Source organism: Bombus impatiens, unplaced genomic scaffold (assembly GCF_000188095.3).
Source record: "Bombus impatiens unplaced genomic scaffold, BIMP_2.2 scf_1210, whole genome shotgun sequence".
Lineage (NCBI taxonomy): Eukaryota > Metazoa > Arthropoda > Insecta > Hymenoptera > Apidae > Bombus > Bombus impatiens.
The window spans coordinates 1-7176 of NT_177629.1; the positions used below are offsets into that span (position 1 = coordinate 1).

General features: G+C 36.0%; 1 long non-coding RNA gene across 1 annotated transcript; it reads left to right on the forward strand.

The window, feature by feature from the left end:
• The first annotated feature begins 5851 nt into the window (after positions 1-5851).
• On the forward strand, positions 5852-6653 carry LOC117152348. The gene is made up of 2 exons (XR_004462698.1): positions 5852-6148; positions 6519-6653. It is a non-coding gene; the product is annotated as an uncharacterized LOC117152348 (long non-coding RNA).
• The last annotated feature ends 523 nt before the right edge of the window (positions 6654-7176 follow it).

Here is a 7176-nt window from a genome sequence, read left to right on the forward strand (position 1 = left end):
CGATTATATATATTTTTTTATTATTTAATTTGTATTTTATAATTTGTCCAGCTGGACATTTGGTCAATTTTTCTAACCTAATTGCTAAATAACACGTGGATAGCTATCCCCAGAGGGATACCATCTTCGAGCTTAACTTCTTTAGTGTGGTCAGTGTGGGTAGTGGGTAGTGTTTTCTTTTTAGTTTTCTTTCTGCGTATTTTTCTGCGTACCTGCCGATTTCTTCTTTGACCGTTGGTATTTTGACGTTTCTACGTATATCCTCGTTTCTGACGAGGGTGTTGGGGTGTTGACTATTGTTCTCAGTATCTACGATATCTTCGCAATAAATGTTACGTCACGTAACACTCTATCTAGATCAGGCCACACACCGCGGGGAAGATGGCAACCAGATATCTTCGGATACTTACTGCGTACCCTCAATAGTCTCAAGTATCCTGCATAAATCTCAGGAATTTCCTAGTCGAGGTCCTTCAAACCGAACAAACATCTGTTTTCCGAATCATTTCTAAAGACCATTGTTTACTACGGCTTGACAAGGGAAAGTTAGTTCTTCTAACGTACGATGCAACTTTTCTCCTACTAACTACTTTACCACAAAGATTCTGTTGCTTAAGTATGACTTGAGTGAGTGATGTATTTGTTGCGGGAAGTGTTTTTTGATTGTTTGTAAGTGGTATTCATGGTTCACTTTATCAAATGCTTTCTCAATGCCCATGAAGAGAGCTAAACAGTATTGTTTCTTTTCTATTGCTAGTAAAATTTCGTTGATGAGCCTGTGAATTTCCTCTATCGCGGAGTGCCTGATTCTGAACCCAAATTAGTGATCTAGTATTAACATTTCTTTCTCTATTGTTGGGTGGTTTCCATTACAGTTATAGCATTTTACTTCGTTTATCTTTCCTATGTATGAGCAGTTTGTTGTTAGGTGGTTTTCTGCACATTTGACACACGCCGGGTTTCTGTTGCAGTAGTTTTTTGTGTGTCCGTATTGTTGGTCTGGATCTATAACAAATAATACTATATTAATATAGCAAAGAAATATCGTAAATATCGATATCACTTGTAAGGCGATGCCTTTGGGCATAGTGAAATTATGTTGATCAGTTTTTGGATATTAGGTTGAAATTAGATAATAAAGTTATAGATTTACCCGTTTTAAGGGATTGTTCAGGCGCCGTTAATTCACTAGATATGTCGCCCTGAAGCAGGATGTTTAAATTTTAGATTATATATTGTACTGATAGGGAGTATTTTATCGCTACAATTATGAGTTTATTTGATTAAAATATCTAACGTAGTGTCTAGTCACTAAACGAATTAGTAGGTCAGCCGTGAACAATGGCAGTAATTTGTATAATAACAAAGGATAAGCCAAATATAGCAGAATGACTCATCGGCTAGCGGGATTTGTAGATGTATACATTAGGATTGATTGATTCTACTATCGGGAGTGGGTGATCAGTTTCAGATAGTGAAAGCGAAACAACTAATGCGCGTCAACGAAGCAAAGTTCTTTTAACGGACACAGCTAGTGATAACGATAGGTGTAAATCTATAGAAAATGATAATGCAGTAACGATACAAGTGTAATAGCAATTGATGAAGTGAATTTAAGCGGACGTAATAGGAATGAAATATCTCGTTTACGTATAAATATGTTATTTGACAGTCCCCTGTCGCGTGGTCGGCGATCGAAGTGCTGTGATAATGAAAAGCAATCAGAAGAAAACAAAGATGTTAATATCGCAAAGACAGAAGCGAAACATAGAGGCAGACCTAGGAGCACGGTTGAAGTTAAAAAAGGTGAAGATCCAAGAAACATCGTACAAAATAAAATGAATGGATTAGAAGAACAAAGAAAATACAAAAGAAGAAACTGCAGAGACAGTAGTTAATTCAAAAGGTATATCAAATAATAAGTGCGATTTATTTGATACCGAAAGAGCTATTGAAATTAATGATAGCGTTCAAAATATTAAATTTACTGAAGGTAGGAGCCATATTCAAAATGATATGGAAGATGTAGTAGAAGACTCACAAGCACTATCTAAATTAGATAAAAATAAATTATCGACAATATCGAAGTTCCTAAAGATAACTTTAAGGAATTTGAAGAAACCAATGAAATCAGTATCAGTGAACCAATGATTTCTGAACTCCTATTATCGAAAATAATTTATGTGATAATGAAAAGGATAGTGTATCTGAAGTGCAAAAAGTAAATGATGGATCAGTGTTTAAATCCTTGCTTGAGTTATCATCGCTTAAAAGTAATATCAAACGCCAGACAAAATTTAAAAACCTACTCAGTATAAGAACGTACAGCTCATATGTTCGAGTCAGTAACAAAACAAGCGAGAATGGAAGCTGAAGACTATGTAATAAATTTAGATGAAGAACATACAGTTAAAAGAGTAAAATCCAAAGGTACGGATAATGATATATTGCTTGAAAAAGAAAGAACAAGCACCTATGTTGAAAGAAGTTGATAAAATAACAGCAACATGTAGCAACAGACAAGAGAAAATAAGCCAAATTTCTGAAGAAGAAACGATACTCTAGAACTCGAAATTTCTCGAATTGATATGCTAAACAACAAATTTAACGAACAGTTGAAAGGACGTGAAACAGCAATAGAAGACTTAAATAAATTGTTAGAGCATCAATCAGAAATTCATAAAGTTACCTTAAATGAAGCAAGTTTGAAAATTTCTGATTCTGAGAGCGTACTACGGTGTATCGAGAGCCATATAACAAGCTGCATTGTTAAGAGTATTATTCTCTTCACTTTTGAGGGGATATGTCGTGATAGGGTCGGAAGGGAAACTCAGATTTATTGAACGATAAATGTTTATTCACTGTAATGTCAATGAGTACACTTGGCGCAGGACTCGCGATTATATTCGGTTCGCGAATGCGCGGTTATAAGTTAGAGCTCGGATAGCTATGATTCGAGATGCGCTACGAGTGCAGACAATGATTGCACGAGATGTCGAGAGCTTAGATAATTATTCAACTCGAACCGTGTAAGTATAACGATCGTGGTATGTTGACTCGCGGTAATAGACTGACTTTCTTGTCACGATGCTACTGCGGAGGAAGACTGCGTTGGGATGTGTCTAAGGATGCGAAGGCATCGGATTCGTTGAGAAAAGCTTTGGTTCGGAAAGTGAGGGAAATGTACGTTAATGTTTATTGGCTAATTCGTGTTGATCGTTGGAAAAGGATGCTAGCTGCCCTTGAGAGGGTGTTGCTAGTGGGAAGCATCGTACGTGAGAAATAGCAGATTTCTCGTGTGTCCCCGTGGTAGGTGGTCGACTTCGAGACTGATAAACAAAGACTGTTTGTCTCTTTGGAGGACCTTAGCTAAAATAAATTCTAAGATTTATAGCGGTCCTTAGGCTAGCTGGAAATATTCGGTACGAATGTATCGACATCTGGCAATCATCTTGTCCGCAGGTAGAGGGTCTTTGTGTCGTGCGCCCCGCGACGTAAACTGTTGGGAAGTTTACTGTCAAGTGCCGCCACAGTATTATTCTCTTCACTTTTTGTTATTGGCCTATCGCCCTGTTAGTTTCAGATTGGGAGAGTGAGTCCATTCCAATCACAAGGGTTAATAGCATGGAATAAGTTGGAATAGGAGGAATTTACTAAGCGAAAGTTCCCGATAAAATGGCTGTTTGCCAAGTTTTATTTTCGAGACACCATGTTGTTGTACGGGTCGATATATCTCCAGGCGCGATGCTCGAATTCCATTCGCAACCTCGAGTAGAAGTCGCCATATTCCGGACCACTTGCTTGTTGACAGAAATAGAGACTGCGCTAAGTAAGTTCCGTTGTTGTGCTGTTACTTTGGAGATGTTTTTTGAGGATTTCCGAAATTTTCTCGCGGTTCGAATCTATTTCAGATAATGCCTTATAGTGGCAGCTATCTACTTGCCAAGTCGTGTTTCAGGAAAAAACTTGGAAGCACGGGTAATTACTTTGAACTCTGAGTCAGTTGGTCTGATATACCATAGTCGGCTGCACGAAAGTTCCATTATGATATTTTATTTATAAGGAGGACAAGCACTGTTTTCTCTTAAATTTTTTGATTGATTTGAAACATTGTCAAGGAACAAGACATAGTTTAATAATGGATATACAGATGTAGCTTCCTATTGCCTATACGTGGCAGTGTGATATGTTTGGAAATCTTGAATGCTGTGAGCGATGCTCTGTTCTTACCGCCGAGTTATTGGACTCGTCTAGGGGATTGTCGCTCTATTATTTAATGGAGAGGAGCCGGTTCACTGTTGAGCTATGTTGCTGCGGTATAAACGTGAAAATTTCCCCTATAAGTTTAGAGTTTGAGCTTTGTATTGTAGTATTTAGCCATTTCTCCAAGGACAGTGTTAGGGTTATGGTTCATATTTAGCCATCAGATATATCGCGATGAAATAAGGGAATACACAGGTTAGGACAATTATCTAGTTTATTATTCGATGGAATTTTACTGCAAGTAATTTTTGAGTCACTTGTTTCACGCACGAATCGTATTTATTTGTTTCGCTTTTCGTTAATATTCCAAATTCTCCTTTGTCATCGCCTTTCTAATACTAACAATAAGCGTTGAGAGCAACCTTGATGTGAACAGGATGATCAGAATTTTTACACGACATGCAACAAGGTTGATTTGTGTTATCCTCGCTTTCTTCGGTACAGGAATACGTAGGTACAGGTACGGTCAATACGTTCATTTGAATCATAATTTATCGTTGAATTTAACGCTGCGGCAGTCTGTTGCAGTTAGAAGCCACATGGCCTAAACGTTGGCAAGTCTTACATTGCATTTTGTTTGTCAAATCTAATTGCTGGTGAAAGGTCGGAGGCAAAATACTGAAAATCAGCCGAAGATCAGAAATTGAATAAAATTTCAGGCTGGCTTTTGACACTAATCTCATCAGGCCCGGCCACATAACTGGTTTTAAAAGTTGAGAAATCAATTAATCGGAGAATATAAGAATTCATATAAACCCAGATGAACAAAAGAAATAACGATAAATGTACAATTTTAAATTAGATCTTTAAACCAGTCATTTGACTAGCCCTGTAAGGTTAGTGCTTATTAAATAGTTTAGTAGTCGTTGCGCGACATTTTGAATATTCATTCGTATAATAATTAGCGAAATAACTTTCCTTCGTTGATTGCTCCGCCATAATTTATTTTCATTATTTACATCCTTCACTGTACATTTCTTAATTCTCCGTATTCAAGATATTTCTAAGAATAAAAATCATTGGATTGGTCAAAATTTCAGATACTATGTCGTGATAATAAAAATGTTATAGAGAAAATATCAATGGACTTCAAATTTTCAACCGTGAGAAAATTATTCTCTTACCACATTTTTCGCTTAGGAATAAATAACTTTCCTCTTTTATTATTTTTATATTAGTATTAACAGCGAATACGCACTTAAAAAGCACTTAATCCTTCTTCTGCATACTGGGTCATTTCCGACCGGTAATTTTAAGTAATTTTTCATTTTCTGCATGCTGTTGTTTCAATCTTGCTTTCTTTAACGAAATTAAGATTATAAAGTAAGGTAACTAAGGTAATAAGTTAGACAAATGTGTCTGTGATGTTGCCAGTAGGGCTACGAATTATTGTACGATGTTTGTAAATATCGGTGTAGAGAAAGAATCGTGCTGCGCAATTCGAAAGATTCCTGCTGCGTAATTCGAAAGGAAGTGCTCCGTAGAATAGGAATGTTTTTGTTGATATATACATTTCTTTATCTAGTAACGTGTAATCGTTAACTGCGTAGCTGCTTGTGCCACCGGCTCTTGTGTCCCCGTTAGCTGCTTGTGCCACTGGCTCGTGTGTCCCCCCTTCCCTCGCCACTTTGGAAATTGCTATGCGAAACTAAGGTACAAGGAGTCATTTAGTCGTCTCATTTCGTACCGATAACGTGGATCGCGTTGCGTCAGGTTTGTAACGTATTATAACCTATTGGTGGCATCGGTTCTTTATTACTTTCATTAGTGTGTTTTTCGCATTATTCATTACTATATTTTTAACTTCGTAACATATATTTTTTTTGATAGAGGAAACGCGCAAGTAAACTCAAGTACTTCAAAGCAAGATTTCGCGTGCGTTTCTGTAGTATTATTTAAATATATTTAGTTGTGAACTTTCGAATTCTTGCAAATATTTTCAACTGTTTATAACACGGGATTCTAGTGTATTAGTGGAGTGTATATCTCATATTCTAGTAACGAACATTCATAGTATAATTCTTGCAAATGCTCACATTGCATTCATGGTATTCGCAAACATTTGTTCGATATCGAGAAATATCGTGTAATTTTAAATTAATATTTTTCAAACGTAAAAGAAAAGTAGCACTATTTTTTAAATAAACGTTTGATAGAGAAAAGGAGAAAAACATCGAAACTATATTTCGCTTCCTTTCTACTCCCCATCCTACCCCACCCCATCCCACCCCACCCATAAACAACTCTATTTTTAGGGAATATTTGTGACCGCGTGCAATGCGGTTTGTAGAGTCAGTGTTTGCTCCGCAAAAGTATTTTTCAATATTTTCAAATCACGGTCGTTTTGATTAAATCCAATTAAATAATCACACGCGAAAGTAATAAAATTTTATCAAACAATTTTGTACACGACATTAGAGCTCTTGCTTGCCGGTTATAATTTTTGCGGTCATGGTAATGTGGTCTTATTTTATATTCTTTTGAACATTCTTTTTCGGTACTAGAGTCAGTGCATCAAGAGGACAAAGCCTCTGCAAGAGGTCAAGAATGTAAGTAGTTTTACATATTGTATTTCAATTTGTTCTATTTATTATATTTTGTTTGAAATATTGTCAGTTATACAATAAAACGATTGATAATTTAGAATAAATAAAGTCTTAAAATCTTAACATTAAGATACAATAAAACTGTCTGATACGTATAAAAAATCAATGAATGTTTTATTCTCAAACTTTTATATTAGAGTTTCAATTTATATACTTATTAGAGTTTAGTCTTTATTATTGTTAAATTTCCATGTTTGTTATTGTGTATTAACGATATTAATGATATTTTCTATTTTGTAATAGACATATCACAGCTTGAACTTTGTCTTCTTTGGGAATGCTCCAACGGTGGCTCAAAAGCCAAGAA